The 18,452-nt window shown below is 42.0% G+C and overlaps 2 long non-coding RNA genes across 5 annotated transcripts in view; one reads left to right on the forward strand and one right to left on the reverse strand.

Moving 5' to 3' along the window:
* Positions 1-18,452, forward strand: part of LOC102156804 — a 40,052-nt gene extending 21,600 nt beyond the window's left edge. For 2 of the 4 annotated variants that reach the window (XR_005369619.1, XR_005369616.1), the window contains 2 exons: positions 15,934-16,120; positions 18,263-18,452. This is a non-coding gene — a long non-coding RNA (uncharacterized LOC102156804). Of the gene's footprint in view, positions 1-11,364; positions 11,515-15,933; positions 16,121-17,520; positions 17,573-18,262 lie in introns of all 4 variants that reach the window. The other 2 variants (XR_005369618.1, XR_005369617.1) reach the window with 2 other exon arrangements.
* On the reverse strand, positions 6,847-17,847 carry LOC111098808. The gene is made up of 3 exons (XR_005369622.1): positions 17,696-17,847; positions 8,576-8,683; positions 6,847-6,948 (listed from the first exon to the last, which is right to left on the reverse strand). It is a non-coding gene; the product is annotated as an uncharacterized LOC111098808 (long non-coding RNA).

Below are 18,452 nucleotides of genomic sequence, written 5' to 3' on the forward strand. Positions count from 1 at the left end.
TTTCATACTTCTAACATCCAGAACTGTAAGATAATACATTTGTATTGTTTAAGCCACTACCTTTGTAGTAATTTGTTATGGCAGCAATGGAAAACTAATATATTGCCCGAGAGCCTCCTAGGCAAGCTAGCTTTGTGGGAGGACGGAACAAAAGAATGGGAGATTTGACCCAATGCCACACATGATGTCAATGGAATTTTAGTTCCATTTGTCATGATAAATTCAAAGACCTAAACCAGCAGGCAATGTCTGTAAATTTTCCCATTTGGGAAGCTGTAGTTGTATGCACAGGAAGTATATTGGCACCAATGGCCAAGCTGTATACACCTTATTGTCTGACAGTGATGTATTGACTCATCTGGTTTATGTCTGTCTTTCCCTCACTAGAATATAAGATTTGTCAGGCTCACTGCTATAGCTTCAATCCTTAAAATAATGCCAGGGTTCTAGTTAGTGCTTAATAATTTTTTATTAACAGGGCAGCCCGGGTGGCTTGGCGGTTTAGCACTGCCTTCAGCCCAGGGCCTGATCCTGGAGAACCAGGATCGAGTCCCACGTCAGGCTCCCTGCATGGAGCCTGCTCCTCCCTCTGCCTGTGTCTCTGCCTCTCTGTGTTTCTCGTGAATAAATAAATAAAACCTTTAAAAAATAATAATAATTTTTTATTAACAAATTCTCTCATTTAACAAGTTTTAAGGCTATGCATCAAGCCTAGGAAAAGAAAGTTCATTGTAGGCAGAAATATGCATCTGTTAGCTGCTGTATTTTTATGCAGAGAAAACGGTGTCCTTGGCACTCGATAAGCATTTATTAAATGGATGAATGAATGACTTACATGAATGAATGTTTAAAGAATGAAACATAAATGCCCCTGATTCTTGAGGAATCTGCAGTCTGTGGATTCAGATTTGTCAATATAGCCACTCATGCCAAAATTGAATTTGCTTTCCTCCTCAAAATTTCCAGTAATTGGCAAATGATTTGTCAGACCAATGCATTGTGGAGGAAGAGAGGTGAAGGCAGAGAATGGAGGTGGGCAAATAAAATGGAGCTCTAAGTTAGTATTTTTTTTTGCCAGGTAATATGGGGACTCATCTAGAGAAATAGAATATTTTCTGAAACAATTAATTTCTATTATTATTGCACATTATTTATAATTTTACCACATTACATGCTCATGTAACAGAGTTACAATAGATTCCTCGCTTCCTCAGTTCTGCTCCAACCCCACTCAGAGGTAACGACTGTTAAGAGTTTGGTCTATGGGATGCCTGGGTGGCTCAGCCGTTGGGTGTTTGCCTTTGGCTCAGGGTGTGATTCTGGCCCTGGAATCAAATCCCACATCGGGTTCCCCATGGGAAGCCTGCTTCTCCTTTTGTGTCTCTGCCTCTCTCTGTGTGTCTTTCATGAATAAATAAAATATTTTTTTAAAAAAGAGTTTGGTCTATAATCCCCTCTCTTCACATATCTGAGTAGATGACTCATTTTCAGAACTGCTTAAAGTGAGTGTAGCCCTAGTCCTTGATATGATACAAAACTGCTGAGAAAAACAATTTAAAAACATATACTAAAAATAATATGAGAGACAGCCATGTAACAGAAATCCCTAGATGGGCAAAATCGTTTTTAAATTGCTGTGATTTGTACAATAGCTGGTTTTCCCAGGCTCTATGTTTTTGCCTCTTTAAAGTTTTTCATATCTTGAAATTGGAGTCCTAAGCCTATTTGCCTGAGAATTAACAAAGGAGATTCTACTACTATATTTAAAAGAAAGAACATTTCCTGACATTTATAGGAATGAAATCTTTGTGAAAAGTTGTATAAAGCATTTTGAAAAAAATGAGTTTTTCTCTAAGAGAGATGAGACTATGAATCACTAACCAAGCAGCCTAACGTTTCTCACTCATGATTGACATTGACACAAGCCCAGAAAAAAGAAAAGTCAGCAAATCAGGACTCAAGTACATAGTCAGTGCTCTCAGGGCTGTCCTTGAACTTCTCTGTCACTTATATCTCCTCCTAACCCTGTTTTGTCCTGACATTTAAAGAATAGGCTTATACTGTAATAATAATTAGCATTTGCACATCACTTTTACAAAGTGATTTCCTACCTATTTTCTTATTTGATGCTTCCACTTCCTAAGAGATATTTGCTATTGTTCATGGTGCCTATTCACTCTCATTTCTCAGATGAGGAAGCTGAGGCTCAGTGAGCTTATGTGTGACTTGCCCAAGGTTATGTGGCCAGTTAGCAGCTTAGCAGCTGGACTTCCACCTTCAAATCTCTTGTCTTTTCCTCGAAGCACTTTGAGTCTAGATAAGAGTCCCAGGCCATAACCTCCTGACATGGTCATTAAAACCCTCAAGAACTTGTTAGGAAAAAATGAGACAAGGTGTATTATTTCACTGTAATTTTCCATGCAGTCAATGTGAAGTGTCCAGTGCCTCAAAGATGTCTTCTGAAATGGGGATGGACTTGCTTAAGGGAGAAGAACCAGCATGGGCCTACCTCTGACTCTCCACTGCCCTGATGCCGAGCCCTGACTGGGGCCCTGGATACAGTGTTCTGCATGAGTGCAAGGCCTCAAGAAGGCACAGAGGTTTCCCATGGCATGTTGGCCAAAACCACTCATGCCAGTGTCACCCTTCCCCTGGTCCACTGTCTCATTGTCCAGACCACCCTGGTAGCCAGCCAGAAAGGCAGGTGAGGGAAGTGACACTCCAGGAGCTTGCCAAGACTTTTTCTAATTTAATGCAGGTGTGGATAGAGGGTAGGCCTACAGGTAAGATCCTTAGGCTGTCCTGGAAGGCATGTCAGGCGTTAGCCTGTAAGTGGTGCGACTTGTTAGCTACATTCATGCATGCGTATGGCTGGGAGGAAAGCATATGGGAAATCCTTGAATAAGTGCAAGATGGGGTGATGGAGAGCTGTTTGAATCCTGCCTCTGCTACCAAACAGCTAAAAAACATCCTAACCTTTGAGATTCCTTTTTATCATGGAGATGAAATGGAAGTAGTACTGTGTCCCATTCCTGGTATTTAAGGTTACAATGACCCAATGAAAAAAAGTTGGTGAAAACACTTAAAAATTCTAAAGGACCAAAATAACATCTGTTTGAGTTTTTGTTGGTGGTGGTGGTTTGTCTTCCAGATAGAAATCTCTGCTCATAAAAATCTTCCACAGCACAGAGACACTGATACAAACACATGACTCCTCTCCATTATCTCATCATCTATGTGCTTCTTTAGGCAGCTCACTGGTGAATTCCTTACTTCTCCTTTTCCCTATACTTACTGAGTCCTTTCCCTGACGACTTATCCTAGCACGAAGCTTTGGTCCTCCTTCCCAAGTAGTCTGAAGAAACCTTAACAGAGACCCGTTTAATGGATGGGAAAATAACTACAGGTGAAAATGAAGTCTGGTTTCCATTCTAATTTTAGCAACATTGCTCACAATACTAATCTGATAATTACTAAAGTTGAGGTTCTATGTCAGAGACTGGATATTTGTTCCCCAATATGTATTTTCTTTTCTTCTGTAATTACAGAGCTTTCAGCTGAGCACATGGGTGCTGAATTAAAAACCACACTTCCCAGCCTCCTTTAAGTGTGGCCATGTGACTAATTTCTGGCTAATGGGAGTAAGCAGAAGTGATGTGTGCAAATTCTGGGACATAGGCTCAAAGGGAAAGGACACAAACTCCCCTTTTCTTTTCCCCTTCCTGCTGAGTGGAATGCTGATGTGGCAGTGGTGGTTGGAACAATCATCTCAGACCACAAAATGGAAGCCATGTGTTAAGGATGGTAAATAAGACGTTGGAAGCAGCCCAAGGCTCTGACCCTGCTAAGCCACCCTACCTGTGGCATGAGACGGGGAAATGCATTTCTCTCTGCTTCAAGCCATTATATTTGCGGGTCTCTTGTGATGGCAGCTTAACAATATCATAACAGAGATTATAAGAGGAATACTTTGAGGTCTACAGTTGAGCTTAGGAAGTTCCATGTCTGCTCTACATCTCGGCCTAAAATAGGAAAGCACAGGTGCTCTCCTATGGTTCCCTCCCTCTGTGTCAGTGTTCACTATTATCACTACTATTGTTATGGTTACCACCATTAACGTTGCTTTTTTTTAAGATTTTATTTATTTATTCATGAGAGACAGAGAGAGAGAGAAAGAGAGAGAGAGAGAGAGAGAGGCAGAGACACAGGCAGAGAAAGAAGCAGGCTCCATGCAGGGAGCCTGATGTGGGACTCGATCCCAGGTCTCCAGGATCAGGCCCTGGGCTGAAGGTGGTGCTAAACCACTGAGCCACTCGGGCTGCCCCAACATTGTTTTAAATAAGCCAGGGGATAGAAGCACAAGCAACAATAGCAACAGCAAATAGATAAGCTGGACCTCATCAAAATTTAGGCCTTTCATACATCATAGGACATTATCATGAAAGTGAAAAGACAACCAACAGAAAAGGAGAAAATGTTTGTAAATCATATGTCTGGTAAGAGTCTAGGATCCAGTATATATAAGGAATTCTTACAACCCAACAACAAAAAGATGAACAACCCAATTAACAGGTGAATAGAGAACTTGAATAAACATTTGTCTAAAGAAGATATACCAATCCATGGTCACCAAGTCCACCGTCATTAGTCATTAGGGAAGTGTAAATCAAAATCACAGTGAGATGCCACTTCACAGCCACCAGAATGGCTATAATTTTTTACAAAGGGAAAATAGCAAGTGTTGGCTAGGAAGTGGAGAAATTGGTGTCTTTGTACACTGATGGTGGGAATGGAAGGGATTCAGCTACTGTAGCAAACAGTTATGGTTCCTGAAAAGGTTGAACAGAACACCCAGCTCCTGCTCCCAGGCATGTTCCTCACAGAACTGAAAACAGGTACTCAAACTAGTATGTATACATGCGTGTTTGTAGCAGTATTATTCACAATAGCTAAATGGCAGAAACAATGCAAATGTCCATCAGTGGACGAGTGGATAAACACTTGGTGGCATACACATTCAACAAAATATTATTTAGCCATAAGAAGGGATGAAATGCTGGTACATGCTCTAACATGGATGAACCTCACAAGCATTACACTAAATGAAAGCAGACACAAAAAGGCCTCACATTATACGATTTTATTTATTTATTTATTTATTTATAAAGATTTTATTCATTTATTCATGAGAGACATAGAGAGAGAGAGAGAGGCAGAGACACAGGCAGAGCGAGAAGCAGGCTCCATGCAGGGAGCCTGACATGGGACTTGATCCTGGGTCTCTAGGATCACACCCTGGGCCGAATGTGGTGCTAAACCACTGAGCCACCTAGGCTGCCCTATGATTCCATTTATAGGAAATATCTAGAATGGGTAAATTTATAGAAACAGAAACTAGATTGGTGTTTGCCAGGGGCTGGGGGAAGAGAAGTAGGGAGAGTAACTGCATAATGTGGATTCATTCTGAGATGATGGGAATGCTTTGGAGCTAGATAGACATGATAGCTATACAGCATTTTGAATATATTAAAGTGAACTGAATGGTTCACTTTAATGTTAAGATGGTTGATTTTGTTATATGAATCTCACTTCAGTTAAAAAAAAAAAAAAGCCATAGGGCCCCAATAGCAATAGTAGTAGTGTTCGTTTCCGGAAAGGCCCCTGACAGTGCAGGTGCCTGCTTGAAACAAGAACGTGAACCATGTAAGCAACTAGGTTGCTAATGAGTGCCTCTCCTCCCCTTGAAGCAAATGCTCTCCTCCTCCTCCTCCCAGCCATTTATTAGGCTCTACCTTCTACTAATGTCAGGTAGCATTAGTTGTTCAGGTATCCAGGGAACTGGAGTACCCTTGCTCTTCCTGATTCCTTATTTATTATGTTAATGAGAACATGACCACAGCTCTGAGGCAGAAACTCCAAGATGGATGGATATTTGGGCTGTATTCGGTGGCAGGTGGTCTGCACAGGGTGCCATGGAGGGACTCACACCAACAGGTCTGGTTTCAAACCCCACTTTGTCACACACTTGCTCCATATTCTTGAGAAAGTCAGTTACTCTGAGACTGAGTTTTCTCCCTCTAAAATGAGAATAAATAATATCCTCCTTTCTTCATTTTCATATCCAGAAACTGATTGCTTCTTGACACCTCCCTTGCTGCCACCTTGGTTTGACCCACTTATATTTTCTCAGTGAATGCCATGGTCTCCCAACAAGTCTCCCTCCTGCTTTTGCCCCTCTGCCACCTATTGTCATGCTACCATAAGACTGGTCCTTCCAAACATAAGTCAGACTAAGTCACTGCTCTGCTCAAAATCCTTTGGATCCCTCATGTCATCAGGGGAAAAGCCAAGTCTTCATATTGGCCTTCAAGGTCCTCCATGATGGGATTCCTTTTGTTTTTTTTAAAAATTTTATTTATTTATTCATGAGAGACAGAGAGAGAGGTAGAGACATAGGCAGAGGGAGAAGCAGGCTCTGCAGGGAGTCCGACGCGGGACTTGATCCTAGAACTCCAGGATCATGTGCTGAGCCAAAGGCAGATGCTTAACCACTGAGCCTCCCAGGTGACCCATGATGGAATTCTTGCTTCTACTCTGACCACCAATCCCCTGGCTCACTCTGCTCTACACTCAATGCTCCCTTCTGTTCTTGACTTGGGCCATTGTACGTGCTGTTCTCTCTGCCTGCAAGACTGTTCCTGCCCTTAGCAACTCCACATCTCTGTCAAACGTCATCTTACAGTGAGGCCTTCTTACCCTAGTAGTCCCTATTCCCCTTCCCTGCTTAGTTTTTAGTTTTTATTACAATTACAATTAGCACCATTCAACATTGAACATCAAAAGACACATGTTTGTTCATTTATTTGTTTTTTACTTGTCTCCCTCCTCAAAAGGAAGTTCCATGAGCTGTTTTGTTCACTGCTGCACCCAGAGTGTCTAGAATAGAGCCTGGAACATATAAATAATGAATGAATGAATGAGTTTCTTTGAAGATGAAATGAGACGATAAATGTGACAGTACTGTACAAATATACAATATTTTATTATTTGTATCAAAATGAAATTCATCTCAACAAGGTCTACATCAATAGGATTTTTGATAGTTGGAGAAAATACATAACAAAAACTAAAATTTTCACTGTTCAGAAAACTTTCACAAACCCCAAAGGATATTTTAAGATCTGATACAGCCTCCATTTTTTAGAACCTCGTCATTAGTAATATTCCCAGAACTCATTTTGTCAACCTTAATGGAATGGACTTCAGATGCTCCCTCATATGTGCGAGTCTAAGGAACCTGCATATTTCATAGCCTGTGTGGGATTTTACAGATACATCAAGTTGGCTTTTTATTTGCTACTGCAAAATTAAATTAGGAATGAAAGTAATTTGGTTCAATGAAAATAAAAAACTAAACTCAAAGTAGAGGAAAAAAGGCCAAATCGTACAGAGGTCAGGACAGCCAGGAAGGTTCCTCTTAAAGTCTTATAAATAGAAGGTAATTTCTAAAATGTCAAGGGTTTCTCGGCTCAATTAAAATTATTTGTAGCACAAATGCTTGAGACCAGGGAGTGCTTTAAACCATAGAAGTGCAGTAACAAGAATAATAAGCAACTAGGCTATTGTTGTTCAGAAGTCTTATTTAAATGTTGAAGAATTTCAATCATGTTGGATGCCAGAAAGACTCAGTGATAAAGGGAAGTGGAGCTGTTTGCCCTCCAATTCCTTTCCTCCTGCTCCCACTTAGAAATAGGAAACAGCCAAGAGCCATTTTGCAATCGAAACAACTTCATTTCCCATGTCCATTTGGAAGAAAGAGCCATAACTCAACGCATACACATTTAGGATAGGTTGGGGAATGGCCGTGATGCCACAGCCCTGAGCTAAGAGCATATAACTTCTTTCCAAATATGTTTTGGACTCCGTGGCTGTCATCTACTAAAGGATGAATTTTGCAAATATTATGAACTTACCCATTTGGGAAGCAAAAACAAATATCGGATAGACCCAGGTTTTGTCATAGATAAATAGTTCTTTACATAGCAAGCCCAGGAGTGTTCGGAGCAACCTTGCAAAGTCCAATGAAGTGTCAATTGAAGCCAGAGGCGTGATCATTTATTGTCAACATGGACTGTCATCGCTTACGGCCATAATCGGGAAAATTGCTGATGATTGATACCGATGGCAATGATGATTACTCTTGCAATAAGCTTAATGAAAATAATGAAGTGTTACTGCATGTGACTTAGTTGTGACACAGGGGAGATAATGTGTGCGTGCCACAAAGAAGTCACCAGCCAGCACAGCGTTCATATTTCAATCCTGACACACGGGGAGCTTGGAAGAATTGTGTGTGGCTCCTGTGATCCCCTCTCTTCTTACTTAGGCCCAGAGTTCCTCATCCCTCCAGCACGCATAATTGCTGGAATACGTGCAATGACAAGAGATCATTTCAGCTGTAAGTCCTGCCCAGCAGATGGTTAGGACTGTCGACTCCTGGTTGGAGGAGCTGCTTACCAAACTCCATCGGGTTGGCAGGTTAAGCTGTGCGCTTTCCCCACCACTGGCAACCTACCCGCTCAAAGGTGAGAGATACACTGCTGACCTCCTGGACCATGGGCTCAGAAAGCTCATTTTTCTTTCAGCACTGCCTGTTGCTTCCTTTTCCTCAGTTCTTTCAGCACTGGGGATGTGGAAGAGATGGGAGGAGAAAGAATAAAAACCGTTGAGGGACCTTGGAGCCACCCAGAAGGCCAGCCTCAAACCCAGTTCTGCATCCATTTCATATAATTGGCGAGGGCCTTAAAAACCCAAACAGCTCTCATCCACTGCAGGAAGATCAAAGGGACATTTACCTACTCACTTAACTCAGAAAAAATAAAACACCCAGCGCAAATTGTGGGCTTTTAACTATCTTGTGAGACCAAAAACCTAATCAGAGTGCCGAGGACTATAAACATGTAGGAAGGGAAGTAGACAGTCATTAAAATCTGATTATGAGCCCAGCAGCGCTGATAGGGCCTGACGGCCCACCTTCCTGCAGAGGGGTCTGCTGACAGAGCAGGGAGAGTGAGCAAGATTGGCCTTGAACGTCTTTCCTTCACATACAGAAGATTTTGGAGCCCTACAGGCCACAACAATTTGCCTCATTTCAAGAGAAAAATTAGCCCCAGCAGTTTGTGGAATTTTTTTCCTTCTGCTCACAAAACATTCATTGTATATTAGTCATCGAAAAATGCAAACCCTCACGTAGCATGTCAGAGCAACTCTCTCTGGCTATTGGAAACTGGGATTTGTTTCATTTATCCAACAAATATTGATCGAGCATTTGCTTTCTGCCAGGCTCTGTTCTGGGTGCCGAGACATGGCAATAACCAGACAGACAGAGCCCCTTGCCCTGTTAGAGCTCACATTCTAGTAGAGAGAAACACACCATAAACACATATGCAAAATATGAGCAGGTCAGATGGGGAAACATATTGTAGAGAAGGAAGATAGGAAGTATGTATGGGGTGGGCTTTAGTTTGAGATAGGACAGCCAGGAAAGATCACACAGAGAAGGCGACACTTGAGTAGACACATGGGAGAAGTGCTTCTTGGAACAACTAGAATTGGAATCAGGAAGAAATATCAGGACACGTTACCAGGACTGGCACTTACGGAATGCCACTGTGTGACAGGCACCATGTTGGTGGGCCCCTTTCCTATGTTATCTCTTGAATAGAGCCTCTGTTGGCAGCCATGGAATTGCAAGTAAGGCATTCGAGGTCAAATTACAGGAGCCAATGCCTCTGTCAGTCCAACTCTGAAGTCCTCTGGGCATCTAAATGACTCAAAGGACTCATTCTTGGATTAAGGTCTTGCCTGCAGCAGAGCAAAAACACACATATCCTGGACCCACTACCTCTAATCTATTAATTTAAATATCAGTTGTATTATCCTCGTCGCATTTTGGGCAGGATAAGTCTTTGTTTTGGGGGCAGTGGTGCATTGTAGGATGTTTAGCAGCATCCCTGGCCTCTCCTTAGCAGATGCCAGTGGTATCCAATCCCCCAAGCTGCAAGAATCAAAGATGTCACCCCAGGGCAAAGTCACCCCAGTTAAGAACCAGTGCCCTAATGTGAACTGAATTAAGTTTGAAAATACATGTATTTAAGATAAACCTGAGCACCGTTCAGCGGCACACCTTCAGCCACTCTCTGGCGAGCCCCTCCTGTGATCCAGGTGTAAATGGTGGGACTCTAGGTTGCCCCCCACCCATCTCTTGCCAACCTGCCCATACATAGCAAGTCCCTCTCTGGCCTGCCTGCCACCAATCCGCTCCCTGCCACACCCTATGCCTCTTCCACACGGTTTCTATAATGAGACCCAATGCTATTATACTTCTCTTTAAAAGCCTTCAATAGTCTTACAGAATAAAATGCTAATGCCCATCACAATATTCCAGACCCCTCACATCCTGGCCTCAACCTTTCTAGCTAGTCTCCACAGTGCACTGCTTCAACCTCAGGCCTCAGCCTCCCCATTTGGTCTGTGTGTCCCAAGCAAAATTGTGCCTTCTTGCCCCGACCACACTCTACTCTCTACCTCACTCTACTCTCTACACATCTCCTCATTTCTGGGTAGCAAAGATTTACTTATCTTTTCAAGTCTAGCTCTAATTGCTTCTCTTCAACTAAGTTTTTCCCAATATTCTTCTTAACCCTTTCAAAACATTGTTTCAAGACATACATTCCCATAGCACCTTGATCACACTTCTGCTACTGCATTGTCTCAGCTCATCTGGCTGTCTGTCCATCCATCCATCCATCCATCCATCCATCCAACAAATGTTTGTTGAGCACCTACTATGTGCCGGGCATTTTTCTAGATACTGGGGATTGAGATGTAAACAAATCTGGCAAAAAGCTTTGCATTCACTGAACTTGTGTTCTAGATGGGGAGCCCCAAAATAAAATAAAAAATGAAATATGTGTCAGATGGTCATGGTACCAGGTGCTACAGTAGGTTCTAGGAATAAGAATGAACTAAGCCCAATCTCTGCTTTCAAGGGGCTCATGGTCATGGGGCCAGGATGGGAGAGTGGTCAGGTAAGAGGTAGGGAAGGAACAGCTGGAGGTTGGAAGAAAGGAGGAAATAAACACACTTGCTATGCCCAAGTGTAAGGGGTCCTCAAGGTCACAGAGAGGTCAGTGAGATGCCTAGAAGTCTTGGAGAACCTTTTGACGGCTTTAAGTTAAGACATTTACAGAGTGGAATGCATTTCAGGGAAGCTGAGCCTCTGAAAGAAGGAAAAGAGACAGTGGTTCGGAATGGTGAGATGGAATCCACATCCAAATTTACCATTTTTCCCTTTGCTTCAAGGTTGCTTACAGACAGGACTGGAAGCCCCTAAGGCCACATGCCTAGTTCACATTTTGCTCCTGGTACCCTGTGCTCCTCAGGTGGGACTTCCTGCTGGCAAACTAACAGACACCTTAGTTCTTCCTAGGAGAGGCCTCGTGTGCACATAAGGTCAGACATATTTTCATGCCACCTCGAGGGAATATCCAGGATGATAAACGCTGTCTCCCAGGCCTCCCCGCAAAGTAAAAGGAAATCCATAATATATAAAATAAAAAGTTGACATTAAATCAACAAAAAGATCTTGTGGGTTTGCTTGCCTTGTTTTACATGGTTTGGGTGAATTCTCTCCCACCTCCTCATCCTGCCAGGGCTTCAGGGATATGTGGTCTTTCACTTCCTTGAAATAGTTAATCTTTGCAACCAATGTTCCAAATGGGAGGCTTAAGCTGGGGATCAGCTCACTCTGTGAGTAGGTCATTTAAGAGCTCAGTCTCATCTTTGAAATATAGATTAGCCAGGAGAGTATGAGTTCAGCATTTCTATGTAATGTTGTTTCATTGATCCTGCAGGCCAACTGGACATGGCTTCAGATGGATACCTAAAAATTAGTTTTAAAACTTTCCCATCTTTTAATATTTTATAACCTGTCAGAAAATCAATTATGGACTCTGCCCCCTTTCAATGCCTGGTTTCATAGGAGCTGATGTTTAACCAAAGTGAATTTCTTTCCTCTCCTTTACAAAAAGCAATGGAAAAGTTCAGAGTGAATGATGACTTCAGGGAAATTCTTGGATTTGTAAAGATTTAGAGATGAATTGAATAGCTTTGACCTGCCAAGTCCAGAGCTTGAGTTTCTCTCTCATGCAAAAGCCACAGATGGGCTTTGCTAGACACTGTGAAAGATCAGGGATCCAGAGGTTAGTGCTATGGGGATCCAGCCATAATTTGAACTTGTCAAATATCTTCAAGCCCAGTGAATCACAAAGGGCTTTCTCCAAAACCCACACCTCCTCTTGTGCACTTGCATACACATGGAGCATCATCTTTTAAGTTTAAAAATATTTTTCCACTTTTTTGTAGTAGGGGAAGATTTCAAGGAAAGAAAAATATGAGGAAACATGCCAGTGATTTTTATTGTCTTGTCTTTTCAGTATTCTATACGATTTCTAATATGAAAATGCATTGATGTTATAAGAAAAAATTGTTTTTCATGAATAAATAAATAAAATCCTTAAAAAAAAGAAAAAAATTGTTTTAAATAACAACTTAGGTAAAGTCACACCAACATAACACCAAGAATCGATGGTAAAAGGAAGTAGAATTAATTCTGACACCAGTTCAACAGTGAACTTTGCAGCTGCCACACCATGGGAGTTCTTAAAGATGGCACACATGCACCAATCACTACTGCATGGCCATATTCATCACAATGAACTATAGTTTGTCCCATGAAAATAGGTGTGTGAAGTATCCACATTTCAGAATTGGGAGAAAGGAGTGAGGAAAGGGTGAAGGGAGGGACTTGGAAGAATGATAGTGGGAAGGATAAAAAGAAGGATAAAAAGGATAAAAAGAAGAGGAGATGAAGGATAAAAAGGATAAAAAGAAGAGGAGATGAAGAGTCAGATGAAGAAAGTGAATTGAGTCACATGGCTGTGGAATTGATAAAGTGGGGTTCTGGGGACATCCCAGCTCTCTGCACACCCTCGTGTATGGCAGTAAGTAGCAGTGGCAGTACCATACCCCTCATCCTTGGTAAGAGCTAGGACGTAACTGAATGTTATTCTTTTTTTTTTTTTTAAGGTTTTATTTATTTATTCATGAGAGACACACAGAGAGAGGCAGAAACATAGGCAGGGGGGAGAAACAGGCTCCCTGTGGGAAGCCTGATATGGGACTCAATCCCAGGATCCGGGATCACGACCAGAGCCAAAGGTAGACTCTCAACCATTGAGCCACCCAGGTGCCTAAATGTTATTTTTTAAATAGAAGTAAAATACTCACTGACTTTATTACACTGATGTAAATAACCAGAAGAAGCCTGAAAGAAAAACACATGTAGCTACCTTTGGCCACAGCTCACAGAATAGGGACACCAACTCCCTGCCTCTCTTTCCACTTTCTAGCAACTCATAGCCTGAACACCAATAGCCAACTGTCTAGCCACCAGTAGGGTCTTTCTGATATTCCAGAAAGGGCTGTCTTGGGAGAAAGAGGATGTGTTTGGCCCAGGGCACAGGGAGAGTAAAATGGTTGTTGGTAGAAGGCACCTGGGGTGGGGTTTTGGGGTGGGACATATGCTGAATCACAGTGAACTTGAGTTTACCTAACAGATTAACAGAGTATGTTCAATTTGTGCTTTGTAACCTATCTGTCTGGTTGGTACTGAGAACTCAAGTTATTTCTTGCTTATTCCATTTGCCAAATTTGTCAGGTCCCCAAAATGTGTCATCAGGTAAATGAACCCAGCTTGTTTCTTTTCACTAGATAGAAGGAACCATATTCTTTTCTTTACTTTTGTTTTAAAGATTTATTATTATTATTATTAGTTTTTTTAGAGAGACAGCAAGCAAGAGGAGGGGCAGAGGGAGGGAGAGAGAATCTTAAGCAAGCTCCACACCCAGCCCAAGCCCAATTCCATGCTTGATCCCACCACTCTGAGATCATGACCTGAGCTGAAACCAAGTCAGATGCTTAACTGACTGAGCCACCCAGGTGCCCCTTGGAAGGAACCATATTATTTTCTTATTCCCGTTTGGCATTGACATTTTACCTTGTTTGGGGGAAATGTCTAAATATCCTCCTACTTGTTAGTTATAGAGGTGCCTTAACATCATCCTCATTTTTTTTTTTAAGATTTTATTTATTTATTCATGAGAGACACACAGAAAGAGGCAGAGACATAATCAGAGGGAGAAGCAGGCTCCCTGCGGGGAGCCCGATGCAGGACTCAATCCCAGGACCCCAGGATCACGCCCTGAGCTGAAGCCAGATGCTCAACCACTGAGCCTCCCAGGCGTCCCTCAGCCTCACTTTCAAACCCACCTCTACCAGCAGTGGGATCTTGAGCAAGTTTACGTACCTCTAGTTCCCTCACCTCCAAAATACAGAAGATGATAACAGAACCTATTTCATGAAGTTGTTGCAGGGATTACCCATGTTAATGAATGTAAAGCATTTAGAAAAATACCCAGTGTGAGTTTAGTGCTCTGTGTTCAGTATTATCATTTCAATCATCAAACATATTTTTGGTACCTGTGATGTGCCAGGCACCATGCTGAACACCAGAGATAGAAAAATGAGAATGTCTTTGGAGTTTATATTCCAGTGGAGGAATAATAAATCATAACAAAAGTAATAATAACACTAGCAGCTAATATTTATTGGAAGTATAATATGCATAATCTAATCTGATCCTCATAATAACCTTAAAAGACTCGTAAGAATATTATTTATAGGAGAGGAATCGACAGGCTTAAAAAGGTCAGCTACCTTGATCACACAACACGGCCGGTGAGTGGCAGAGCCAGGGCTAGAACCAGCCCACCTGGCTCCCAAGTTCTAAGTTCTAACCATGCCTTTCTTTCATTTTAGTAGAATGTGGGCTACTTTCAAGTAATAGTCATGATCCACTTTGTCCCTTCAAAGAATCATCACTTGCCTCCCACTTCTTTTATGCCAGGCACTGAGTTTTTTGGTAGCCACTCATTTAACATGATAAAATTCAACTATCCAGTGTAAAACACTTTCCCCCCGCTGGTCAGAGGAACAAGTCAGCATTTGAAAGAACATTTAACACTGCTCAGCTCTGCCTTCACGCTGAGAGATGTGCGCACATCTCGAGGCCTACCCTGAGCCAATCACTGGAGAATGGTTTAATTGGTTAATCATATAAATTACAATCACTTAATCATTTTAATCACCATCAGCCAATTAGCTCAGAGTTATGGGCTCTGAGGTAACAGTTATGCAAATGTTTGTTCCACGGTAGGCTATTAACAGCCATATTTTCTCGATCAAGCTGACAGAGACTGATGGGTGGGGGAAGAAAAGGAAAGCGAGCATTTGTTTAGTTGAAACTTCTTTCCTGTTGGGTTGTAACGAAGCATTCAGTGAGGAGAAGCACCAAGCTTGGTGTTTTCTTTATCTTATTCCATGTGAGTGTGCTGAGTGAATGAGAGGGAACCCCCCCCGCCCCCACCCCAGGGAAATGCAGGTGATGGAGAGGGGAGGAAAGACCAGCTAAGAAACTGTTGAATCTGGACTGAATTTAGCAGGCTGCTGCTGAAAGTGGTGGCTTTCCTGATCGCTCAGTACACTGTCCCGTCACAGCCACAGGAATCAAGAACCAACATGGGGACCTGCTTTTGCTGCTGCCTCTCCTCTGCTAGGGCAACAGGGAGTGTCCGCTAATAATGCAGGAGGATTAGGTCAAGTTCAAATGGAGCACCATTTATACTTAGTCATTAACACCTATAATAAAACTACATAATAACCATAAAGAATATATAACAGCCCTGTAATGATATAAGTCATGCTCAGTAGACCAGAAACTTTGTGTTTTTGTTTTTGTTTTTATTTTTTTAGACCAGAAACTTTGAAGAATACCTGAAACATTGTTGATGTGGAAGAAAATATGCTGTATATATCCAGGTCCTGGTTTTGTGCCTGGCCCATGATAGCTATTCAAGAAATACTTGTGAATGAACAAACTAAGAGTGGCCAAATGTGAACCCAAGAGTCAAGGAAAGAAAGGAGTTTGAGTCTGTTGGATGTAAGTGAGCTATGAAAACATGGACATGCTCGCGTGCATAGAACGGTTGGCTTCTGCAATGCAGCCTTTGCTTGCTTTTTCCTCCCACAGCCCCAAAGTGTAATAGAGCTCTCTGTTGGATGGTCAAAAGAGTGAACTGGCTTCTTTGAGAGCCTTCAGCTGTAATATATTCAAGTTCTATAACAGTGAGGAACAATCAGAATCTCAAAGATAGAACTAATCTTGTCAGGAATGTACAGGAAGTGACACGGTTTTGTGGTCCCCGGAAGACCCTTTGTGATTATGGCACTCTAGTTTTTCTTCAAGGAATATCTTAACTGCCCTTGAAACTTTGTCTGCCTTTGCTGGTTAGTTGAGCCTAGGATTGGGGTTGGACCCTCCCCACCATGTCCCATTTATTCATTTAATAATACATATTGAAAAAAAAAACATATTGAGCTTTTATTGTGTACCAGAGGTCATGCAAGGGACTAGGTGAACAGTACTGCCCAGAAAAAAACACTTGTGATATGATGATTACAAAGTATTGTCAGAGGCAGACAGGAGAGACCAATTCTTGAAAGCTGACATAGCCTCAGAGAACCTCCTCAAAGAGGTGGGGTTTGTTCTGGGGACAAACTGGATAGGCAGAGAGATGAAGCTAGGGATCATCAAAGAGAAAATTAATTTGGCATCCCATGTGTCTAAGTAATATCCATGTCACTAATATAGCGATAGTTTTTTGTGTTTTTTTAGAAAAGCTTTCTATTTTCCAATTTAGTAGTTTTTCTGCCAGGTAACTGGCCTTGTTTGAACTTGTTTGCAGAGGTAGGGCCCAGAGGTTCCTCAGCTACAGGCTGACTGGTCAGTGAATATCTCTTGGTGGTAGCTTCCTGTTCGACCTGAGCCAATGGCATTTCCCCTCTTGCTTGCCTTGCTTTTTCCGTTCCTCAAACAGGAAAAATTATATTGACCTACCCTACTACTGCTGTGAAGAAAAACTGATAAAAAAAAAAAAAAGATGGCAACACACTTCAGAGAGTGAAGTACTGCGGTAAAAAATGCCTAACAATGAGTATGCTTAGCTTAGTGAGACACAGAAAACAATGGGTAGAAATGGAAAATTGGACAAAAATCATAGAAAGAGGTTTTAAAGATTTTCTTCCTTCTGCATTTACAACATTCTATTATTGACTTCAGCCTTTTTCTTGCACTTAATTAGTCAAAAGCCAGAGGAACACTCTCTAAAAATCTTTCTGTAGGTCAGACATGAGCCAGAGTCCATGTTCCTAAAGACAGAGCTGTTAAACCACTCCCATCTTTGATTTCTTCTCTGTGTTCAGTTTTCATACATACTAAGCTTGTACTATATTTATTTGTCCTTGTAAACATGAAGTGATTTTATTTGTCTTACTCCAAAGTAAAATATAGGTCCCTGACTTCCTGGCAGGCTTGTTTCATGAAGACACTTTGGTAAGACAACTTTCTTAAAAGAGATCTTATAAAATTAGAACAACACATTCAAAACTAATTCTGACTCCAGCACCCAAGAGATGTTTATGCCCATATGCCCAGTTTGGTTCAAATTCCTCTTACCTTTCATGGTTCAGGATGGAGTTGAAACTTAGGTTAGGCATTCACTAGACTCCGAGCCCAGCTTGGTTTATATAATATAGGACAGTCTGTGTCTTAGTTTGAGTCTTCCCAGAAGCAGACACAGAGGCAAGGATTCAGATGCAAGTACTTTCTTGGGGAGGGATAGGGAACACTTAGTAGGGGAGAAGGGAGGCAGTACAGGGAAGGTGGCCAATAAAGGGTGAGTAATTAAACCAACTGTCAAAGGGAATGACTAGAGCTGAATCCAGGACACACATCCCAGAACTAACCCACCAGATGGCAGACAGCTGCTGAACCAGGGTATTGAGATACTAACTCTAGCCAGTGATTGGTTGGAGGCAACTGGAAGAGGGGTTGTTAATTAGGGGCAGAGAGCTTTGTCATTCCAGAAAGAGCTCGGGGGCTTGGAGACAGGGGTACTGGCAGTAGGACATTGTCCTTGTTCTTGGAGCACGTGAACATGGTGAGGTCAGAAGGATGTGAATGGGACAGAGAGACAACAGCTGCTACAGTTTGAATCATAACATCTGTACTTTCTTGCTCAAGGGTGCAAGTTGGAAGACGAAGAGGCTTCAGGGACAGAAGAATGGGCCCTGACCAGGAGAGTGCCTCCTTCCTGTAGCAGCTATAAAAAGGCAAGGTCATCTGAACTCACTGTTGGCAATGTGCCTTGAGTCACACTGTAGTCATTGCTCAAGCATCTGAAAGGGTCCAAAGTGCAGACATTAAAACATAA

The sequence above is a fragment of the Canis lupus genome, chromosome 14, assembly GCF_011100685.1.
Source record: "Canis lupus familiaris isolate Mischka breed German Shepherd chromosome 14, alternate assembly UU_Cfam_GSD_1.0, whole genome shotgun sequence".
Classification (NCBI taxonomy): domain Eukaryota; kingdom Metazoa; phylum Chordata; class Mammalia; order Carnivora; family Canidae; genus Canis; species Canis lupus.